Genomic DNA, 10,697 nt, shown 5'->3' on the forward strand with positions numbered 1-10,697 from the left:
TTCAATGCCACTCTTTTGTCTGTGAAGGCAAGTGTCGCATTTATTCTCGCTCCTAGTGATTCAAATCAACTCCTGTGAATAAGTATTAAACTTGATTACATACCTTGTTTCTGAATGATGAATGATGGATTTACCTGGTTATGATTTTCAACCGAGGCCATATCTACAGACCAGAATATCATTTTTTATATCACTCTTATAATGCTAGACATCATGAAACCACCATGTATGGAAGCCTATTTCTGCCACAAAAGACCTAATCATAATTATGAGGTTAAAAAGTCAAATATAATGACATTGAAAAGTCATAATTGAGATAAAAAGTGAAAATTATGACATACTAAGTCATCATAATCATTACATAAAGAGTCAAAATTGTCATAAAACATAATTATGAAACACTAAATCATAATTATGAGATAAAGTCTAAATTATGACTTAAGTCATAATAATTAGATGAAAATGATGGAAAAAAAAAATATTGAATCATAATTTTAAGAAAAAATTGAAATGATTACGTTAAGTCATAATGAGATTAAAAGTCAATTGGCTAATAATTATTACATAAAAATGTGAATTTATGATGTTATAATTATGAAATACTAAATCATACTTATGAGATAAAAAGTCGAAACAAGAGGATGGAAAGGTGTAGCGCCAAATATTAGTCCCCAACTGATGAGTGATATCTTACTGCGGTGCGTAGATCCAAAAGGAAATCAAAAATAAGAAAAATGAGATAAAAAGACACTAAATTATGAAATTATGACACTAAAATTAGAAATTATTATTTTTATTAAACTTTGACAGATAATATTACTGTATTATAACATCAGTTATAATAATCAGATATATAATCAGATATGATTAATATCATAACTATTACATAAAAAGTTGAAACGACTAAATGAAAAGTTAAAGATAATAATAAATAATAATTATGAGATAATACATTGAAATTATGATATACTAAGTCATACCCAGCAAACATTGGTCCGACGGCAACGTCGTGTCCCTGGCCAAAAATAGTCGCGGTATGACGGCATAAATCGGTAAAAATAATAAACACAGAACATTTCCTAAAAATGCATTCAGATACATGTGTGCGTGTCTACAGTTGTCTGAGGTTGCATGTATAATTGTTATTTTGACTTTTAGCTACGTGTAGTTCAATATATACCATGTTGTGTTTCGGGTGAGAGAGGACATCACCATGGCGACGTCTTTTACACGTGCATTTATAGTCCATCATGACCCTCTATGAAATCAATTGTGATAAAGCTGTGCTTAATCCTTGCGTGGTTAATACTGCAATAATTAATTATTTTTTTTATTAAATTAAAGTTTTAATAAGTTGTGTGAATACGTCCACTGACGTCCTTTACACGTCTATAGTATCGGGTGAGAGGACGTCACCTGGCGACGTCTTTTACACGTGCATTTATAGTCCATCATGACCCTCCATCATGGAATCCTTGTGAAATATGCAAAAGCTGTGCTTAATCCTTGCATGGTTAATACTGCAAAAATTCATTTAATTGCCCAAGTAGTTTTTAAGAGGTTGTGAAGACGTCCACTGACGTCCTTTACACGTCAAGGCTGTGAATACACGTCCACTGACGTCCTTTACACATCTAGTCAAGCAAGACAGGAAAAAAAACCCCAGGAATTATCTTTATGAAATACACGAATTGTATACAAAGTAAATATATTTACTTTATCTTGTTTAAATAAATTATAATCACACAGTTCCCAGTGTGGTTAAGTGAATGCAAAGCCTCTGCATTTTAGTCATTATTTCAACCTGTAGCCTACCTGATACGTTGTGTTTTTTTTTATTTATTTTTTATGGAATGTATGCATGTAAAACAGAAATATATCTGGTCACCATTTATGTCTGAGTTGGATGTAATTGCCAAAACTGTGCTGCCAAGATATGTAACAAAAGATCTCCCGACATTACCAAATCCCGCGATAGGTTAGATTATCTCACGAGATGTTAACGCGTTTTCCCCATAGACTCACTCCGGAACACTTAAGTTTGAACAACCACGAAGAGAGGAGGAATTGAGGCCCATATTATTAGAAATCTACTGTTGGGTACGTACATTTTGTATTATTAGATTCACGTGCTAGAGTTTTACTTGTTTGACATGAATGAACCGAAAGAAATGATGCCCACATTGTCAACTGAAATTGGCTAATGTTAACTGAGTTTGGCTAAAATTAGCTAGTAGGCTAAAAGTTGCTTTGAACTTATACAACGGTATACCATAGTATAAAGTATGTTTAATGATACAGTCAAAGTTATTACTGTAAATTATTAATGTAGCCTTTTGAGAGTTTATTTCAGAAAGTAAATTATCTGAAGTAGAATGAAATGTTTAGCTGGATTTGAACATGTATGTTTTCAGTAACTGCTTTAAAAATTTAGTAATTTTAGAATTGCTAAACATGTCTATTCAGGGGACATCACAGCCCACCTGTCTTTATCAGAAATGTCCTGTTCACTTTCTCACTGTTAAGGGTCTTTCTCAAGGGCACCACAGTGGTATTGAAGAGGCAGGGGACAAATGCTGTTTTGAATTTAGCTGAAGACCATACAAATATTTTGAAAATAAGTGCATGTCATTTACCTCAAATTTTTAATTTTCATTTATTTTAAAAAGAAATATATTCTCTTCCCTTAGATGCTGTGAAGAGGTGGAGCCCACATGCCACAGACACTGAAATTGATGCAGCAATGGCAGAACACCTGAAACACACTCCAGGAAGAGCTGGGGGTGGTGGATACAAAAAATGAGCCAAACAATGTGTTTAAGGGATAGTTCACCCAAAAATGAAAATTGTCATCATTTACTCAACCTCATGTTTCAAACCTGTATACCTTTCTATGCTAAACACAAAGATGTTTAGAAGAATGTTTGTAACCAAGCAGATGTCGCTTCCCATTAATAATCATTTTTTCTCCAACAATGGTAGTCAGTGGATGCTCTATTTGCTTGGTTACAAACATTCTTCAAAATATCTTCTTTTGTGTTCAGCAGAAGAAAGAAACTCATACAGGTTTGGAATTTGGTGAGTAAATTACATCATTTTCATTTTTGGGTGAACTATCTTTATATAATAATTCAGTATTTTGTAATTGGTATTTTAGTTTGGTTAACAAATTAAGAGCTTAGAATTATAAGGTTCTATCTCCGTTTATTGTAGTTTATTGAGCATCAAAGTTTTTAAACTCGGTTTATGTTTTGTGAGATGGAACCTTTTATTTTATTAATAACTACTAACAAATTTTTTTTTTTTTACAAAAATAACACCACACAGGCATTAATAAACACCTAATGGATCAGATTGTCAAAAACTCAATTTCAACCAAAAGTGGAGATAGAACCTTAAAATTCTAAGCTCACGAAATGTTAAACATTGAAAAAAATAAAGAGAAATTTTGGCTGTTCAATATCAATAAAATGTTGTGCTTAATCAGAACATGCTTCTTTTTTGCTTATGTCCACAAATAATGTGTTATTGTTTTTGATGTACACGTGATTAAAACGTTTTATTGACGTTCAGGTCTGACTGGACCAATTTTGGACCTTTTTAGAACCTTTGTCAAGATGTGTAGGCTAAACCTAAAGACTTGATTGTCTTTCACGATGTTACACAATAGGTGTGTGATTATTTTATATGCAGGCTTATATATACACTTAAATTATGCAGCAACACATTTACATATGACGACGCATTTAGACGTCCAGGGACGCGCAGAAGAGACGTGGAATTCACGGCCAGAAAAGACGTGGAATTCACGGCCAGAAATGACGTCGGTTCAACTTCCATTTTGGAACTATTTTTCAACCATGACGGGACGTCTCGGACGGACGTCTTTTCAACGGTCATTAAACGTCCAAATGTTTGCTGGGTAATAATGAGATAAAAAGTTGAAATTATGAAATAAAAAAATAATTCTGAGATAAAATGTCAAAAATATGTCATTAAACTTTTACATTGGATGTCATCATGTAGATGTCATAATTATGATTTACCAAAGCATGATTTATTTGTCTTCTGTGCCTTCCATAACAATATGCAACATGCTGAATAACTCTCAGAACCCAGACGCCCAACATAAACATGAATTTAGACGGACCTCAAACCTCTGTAATATCAGAGAACATCTGCTGCATCTCTGCTCTGGTTTGATTCATGTTGATCAGCCGTTTGCTTTACCCAGAATCCCCTCTGTTTTGAACAGCTCACTAAGTTGCTCTCTTTATTTGTTCTTCAGGATGCACCTGTGGCGGGAGTCCTCTTCCCTTCAGTGTTCCAGTTGCATCATCCCAGCGGATTTTTCCTAAAAAACAATTTAGCGTTCCCTATGGCTTAAAAGAACAAAACAAGCACTGCGCCGTAACTGCGCTCTGTTGCTTTATGGCCAATTATAGTTCATTTCTGAATCTATAAACAGCGAGTGTTACATGAGTTCAAACGCAGGTGGAGCCGAGAGAAACGTGAGGCCTGATGCATGAAAATGTCCTTCATGGAAAAATGCCACGTGTCTCGTTCAGAAGGTCGAGGAGCTCGTGAATCACCGGAATGGATTAGAAGAGAAAAGATTTTTCCATTATTTCAGTTTGCATTTTCTTCAATAATGTGGAATAACAATGATTTTTTTTTCTCTCTCTCAGAATTCATTTGGTTTTTGGTGTTATACATCATGAGCTTTTAGGTAATGTTTTCTCATTAATCTCAGACTGTTTCTGTTGCCATGAATTACCATCAGAAATCACATACTTATATAGTAAGCAAAAAAACATTATGGGCCCTATTTTAACGCTCTGAAATGCAAGTAACTTTGTGGGCGGATCTCGGGCGCTGTTGCTGTTATACCGGCGGGATAAATGACTCTTGCGCCCGACGCAAATCTAAAATGTGTTGGTCTGAAGTAGCTTCATTACTCATAGGTGTGGTTTGGACGTAATGTGAAATAAACCAATCAGAGCGACATCTCACATTCCCTTTAAGAGCAGGCACGCTTGTTCCATGGCGGATTGCTATTATAACGGCGGATTTGCCAGACGCGGTTCACAGCCGAGGAGACCGACGTTCTCGTCAGGGCCGTAAAACACAGAGAAGTGACATTGGGGATGGAGAAACACACCCAAATTAGCTTCGGTTAAACAGGCGTATGATAATTTGGGTAAATGTGTAAGCTAGATTTATGCCTATTTTTTCACATCTTCATGGACACCACAATGATTTCCCTCATGTGGAATATTTTTCCTTGTAATAATGTATGGTTTTCTAAAAATGGGAACTGCTGCGTCCGTGTAGATGAGAGAAGCAAAGTGTATGTGCGTTGTGCACACGCTACATTATGGCCAAGCATGCGCCCTTAAAATAGCATCTGAATAACGTGCCACTGACTTTAGACAAGGTTTTTCCTGGTCTGTGGAGGAATTGTTTTCTGAAACTGCAAAATAGCACCAGGGAACGTTTGCGCCGGAACACGCCTCCTCTTTTCGCTGAACCGCCCCCGGGGGCGCAAGTTCATTCCCTAATTTACCGATGTGCGTCTGTGGAGGGAAAAGTCCGCTGTGCGTCGGGTGCAAAATAGGAATGATACATGCGTCGGTGTATGAAGTCAATTGCGCTGGGTGAAAGATAGGGCCCTATGTGACAAACGAAGTATGTCTGAATTCACAGTACTCATAAAAGAGTCGGTGAAAGTACCCGGATGATCTACTACTTCCGGCGAGATTCTGAAGAGTGCATATGATGGACACTTTACAATCCCATGAGGCATAAAAAGAGGATTTGTGAATGACAGTGAAGGGCACATGATAACGACAACATGGCGGATGTGTATTACACACACTCATACTATATAGAATGTACATTTTTTAGAGGTGGTGAAGTAATTACTTATTCAAAATAAATACTACTCAATAGAGTATGTGCTTTCGGACGCAGCCTGTGACTGTGCTGTCAATAGAATATTAGCATACTTCTTATTGCACACTGTGCAGTGCTGTACTGTATACGGCATAGTAGAGATGACTGATAACATTTATTTTATTTCTGATCGGATAAGTACTTTCAAATGTATAATATATAGTGCTGTCAAATCGATTAATCGCGATTAATTGCATCTAACAAAAGTTTGTGTGTGTGTGTGTGTGTGTGTGATCACATATATTATATATTTACAAACTTTTATGTTAGACACGATTAATCACGATTAATCGATTTGACTGCAAGTAATATACAATCAAATGCGAAAAAATTTATTCTACAAAACATGTTGCAAACATCGTCACATGACCTCATAATGTCTTATGTTTAATCCTGTGAGCAGCGTCCAGTTATTTTGCATTTTATTCCAATTTTGTGTGTTAAATGTCTTACTTTTGGCAGTCTGGTCAAATGAAAAAAAAAAAAAAAGATGTACACCGCTCTAAAGTTTTGGGTCGGAATAATTTTTGAAAGAAGTCTCTTCTGCTCACCAAAGCTGCATTTATTTGATAAAAAATTCAGTAAAAACTGTGAAATATTATTACAATATAAAATCATGTTTTCTATGTGAATATACAGTAAAGTGTAATTTATTCCTGTGATCAAAGCTGAATTTTCAGCATCATTACTCCAGTCTTCAGTGTCACATGATCCTTCACAAATCATTCTAATATGAGGATTTGATGCTCAAGAAACATTTGTGATTATTATCAGTTTATCAATATATTATTAAGTTGAAAACAGTTGTGCTGATTCATATTTTTGTTGAAACCCTAATACATTTTGATGATGAATAGAATTGAAATAGAATTTTTTCAAAGATATTAAATGTCTTTACTGCTACTTTTTATCTATTTAGTGCAACCTTGCTGAATAAAAGTATAATCTCCTTAAAAACACACAGCAGAAGCAGTTTCCAGTATTTATGACTTCAAGGCTCCTGAAAGCAGCATCTCGTCTCTGTTAATTCAAGGTTTCTGTTCTGGCGTCGGTTTCCGCACACATAAAGACAAAGATCCAGCAAGGCCATTAGCTGAAAAACAGGCATGCGAGACTTACATCTGTCATCCAATCCTTCGATTTATTGAGCTGTCAGTGTAAAACATGCTCCAGAATCCCAATGAAACCCTGATCTGAGAGTCCAGGCTCTTCTGACGCTCCTGTGATTTAGAGTTTACAAGATGTGTGATAATAGAGATAAAACTGCTAATTGAAAACAAATGATATTTGCATGTTACTCAAATATCTTCATGATATATATTTACATTCTTTTCTGTAATCCCTTGTGAAAAAGAAGGGATAGAGTAGGCCTACTTATTATGGACAAATAAGTGCACTTCTTTAGAAACACTTGAACTCAGACTAAAGTCAAGTCACGTTTATTTATATAGTGCTTTTTACAATACAGATTGTATCAAAGCAGCTTTACAGAGATAACAGGAAAATAATGCAATAAAACTATAACATTGCTATCAGATTGTGGAAGATTTTCAAGGCATAATCTTGACACACTGTTTTGGAAAAGTTGGTCTTTCCTCACTCAAGTAGTTATTTTGCATGGTTATTTGTTTGCATGATGGCATTAATTAGGACTTTTCCCGCTGAGACACACAACAGCTGTGACCGGGAAATCATACATTCATTACATAATAAGACAAACAGCTGAGAAGTTCCACCGGACAGAAACCTCACATGTCTGCGAGCTGAAGGAAAGCCGACATTAGCAAGGACACACAATGCCAGTTGTCCCGGCAGTGGGAGTTGGTAATTGATGGGTTCAGAGGGGAAAAGACAGTCTTTGGTCTTTCTTCTGTCTCTAACATTGGCACTTGTTTTGCAGTTGGCAGCGTCTCCCTCTCATTCTGTGGGATCGTCCTCCAGCTGGGATAACAGTCACATTGCCGATGGACTCGAGCTCAGATTGTTAGCTGAATGGCTACTTATAGACGGCTTTTATACGTGATGCATCCCGGCTTACAAAAATATGTTCTGAAAACATTTCAGTAACGTTCTCATTGAGTTACGAAAACATTATTTCTGAACGTTTTAAAATGTTTTTTCTTGGTCATACTAATGTTCCATTTGATCATTCTTCAAACATTCTGGGAACGTTACTTTTGAACGCTCTCGGAACGTTCTGAAACAAGTATTATATGGGGCAGTTGAATGCGTGAATCTGATTGGTTGACGAACATTCTAAAGTGTGTTCGATTATTTTCAGGGAAACGCACGGATAAAGTAGTTCCGGCAGGTTTCGACCGCATTACAGCTCTATATCACTTTATACCCACAACGACACTGACCGAGCAAATAAATATAGTAAACAATAGGATAAAAACAACAAATTATTTCCTTGTTTTTAAGCACAAAATTTAATTTTATTATATACGAAATGCACATACTCTCTTTCTCTTTCTCAGCGCTGATCTGACGATTTTATCAGTAAAATAGTTTATGAACTTAACAACTACATGATATTTCTCACTATAGCGAGGGAATAACGGCGCTGTTCTTGAAGCAGATCAACTTACAGTTTCACTATTAGAGACTCTGCAGCCGAACACTGTTCAGAGACACACAGATTCAGGTAATTCACACACAATTATAATAAATTAAAGAAAAGTTTTTCTGAAGATAGTTTGCAGTTTCATCAGCAGAAGTCAGCTTCAAGACTCACAAGATCACAGTGGTTATACACACACACACACACACAGCAGTTATACCCTACACCAAGGTCTTAGCTATGTCCTTGCTTGAGGTTGAATGATTCTCATTGGCTAAGAAAATAGATAAACATAGTAATTTTCCACACGTAAACAGATAGACAGAAGCATATCTCCATGGATTATGCTGCTGACACTTGGACCCTGAAGTCAGGCACGTCGTGACCTTCCAGGTCGCAGATTTGGGTTACTGGACCAACATGTCCCGAACAACAACTCAGTCAATCTCCAATAATGCCAGTGGTTCCTTAACCTGTAACCAAGAAGACTAACACACACACACACCGACACACACACCGACACACAGCTTTTCCAAAGTTGGATTTGGCCAGGCTCTAAATATAAACATTTACATTTATTCAATCACTCATGAGATATACATTTAAGCAGCAGTGGATTCCAAAATCCATCCTCTTCAGTAGTATAAGCAAAATAATTGACTCTATACCGCTGAATTATTAAAAAATAATGCAAACTCGAGGTGTAATTCTGCTTCGTGTTGTGACCGCATAACCGCGGCGGATGTGCATTGTTTTCTAATGATTCAATGGCCCGGAATCAACTATTCCTTACGCAACAAATGTCCAAAAAAAAGTTCCATTAATGACGTATAAATAATGTTTTTGTGCTGCTAACTTTTTAAGATTATTATATGAATGAATGTTCTGTTAACGTCACTGGAAGAACATTTGTTCATAGCCTTGTTAACTAAAGTTCTGAGAACATTCACTGTTAGCTGGGTATTTGCTTTTGCTATGCGGTGAATGAACAGGAATAGATTATTCATATTTAAGCAGAACTATTTTCTGTGTGTTTTCTGAAGTGTAGAGGCCAGTGGGCGTGGCCTGTGGGGGCGTGGCCTGTGGGTAATGAGGGAGCCAATCAATCACTGTGGCTCACTGACCAATGACAGCGACGCTCATTATTATGCTCAATCACTATCAGCTGCATCAGTGTGTGTGTGTGTGTGTGTGTGTGTGTATGTGAAGAGCTTTTAAAAGAGCTTGGACTGTTTCAGGAGTGGAAATGCTGCATGAACGCTGGTGGATCGAGTAGCTGGTGTTTCACTGCTGCATTTCCCCTCATTTTTTATTTTGCAATATATATATATATTTTTTAAATATTTTAATTTATTTATTTTTTATATATGTTTGTTGTTTTGTGATTATTTATATATTTTTTTGTCTTTTCCGTCTGCTTCTTTCACATGCATCCCTGTGGCCTGTGAGTTGATCATGTTGCTCTTTAACAAATGCTGTGAAAACTACAAATTTAAGTTCCTTTATTTTCCATGTAAAAGTGTGTTCCCGTGATCTGTGTGACTTCACGGCTGCATCAGCCTGCAGTATTTGCCATAGCCTAATTATTTGAGAGTAAAAGTTCAAGAAAACCATATATTTATCAAATAAAAATGATTTACTATCACCAATTAAATCAATTGACAGTCCGCCCACATTTTCAACCATTTTTCAACTTATTTTGCAAAGAACTGCCCGTTTAGAGAGGAACCCCAGTAAACAATTACCGTCTTTCAACGCTGAAATATAGTTGAAAATAAGCCGGTCCGCCTTGGACTGGATAAGTCTGTTATACATGCCAAAATAACAGAAAAACAAACTACCAAACCATTATCTCAAATAAATGTAAAGAGTTTTACATATTCCGTCAAGATGTTGAAGTTTTCAACGTTGAAAAGCCGTAATTAGACGTTGAAGGTTCACGTCTATTCAACATCTAATAGACGACTTTTTGCTAGCTGGGACAGGCCATTTGACTGGCACGTTATCTGAGCAACCACCAAGGTTTAGTTTCTCTGTCCCATTTAGTGTTGATCTGAAAAATCGGTTCTTCCCTCGAACAGTAGAAATTGGTTGTGGAGAGTTCGACTTCCTCAAGTCTTTAAGAGATGCTGTTAAAATCCAGTCTTTAGTTCATCCTCGAAAGTGTTTGTTGCATCAA

General features: G+C 36.2%; 1 long non-coding RNA gene across 1 annotated transcript; it reads left to right on the forward strand.

The window, feature by feature from the left end:
* The first annotated feature begins 2,004 nt into the window (after nt 1-2,004).
* LOC311280911 lies at nt 2,005-3,489 on the forward strand. The gene is made up of 2 exons (XR_014625751.1): nt 2,005-2,100; nt 2,691-3,489. It is a non-coding gene; the product is annotated as an uncharacterized lncRNA (long non-coding RNA).
* Nucleotides 3,490-10,697: the final 7,208 nt, after the last annotated feature.

The sequence above is a fragment of the Rutilus rutilus genome (assembly GCF_951802725.1).
Source record: "Rutilus rutilus genome assembly, chromosome: 21".
NCBI lineage: Eukaryota > Metazoa > Chordata > Actinopteri > Cypriniformes > Leuciscidae > Rutilus > Rutilus rutilus.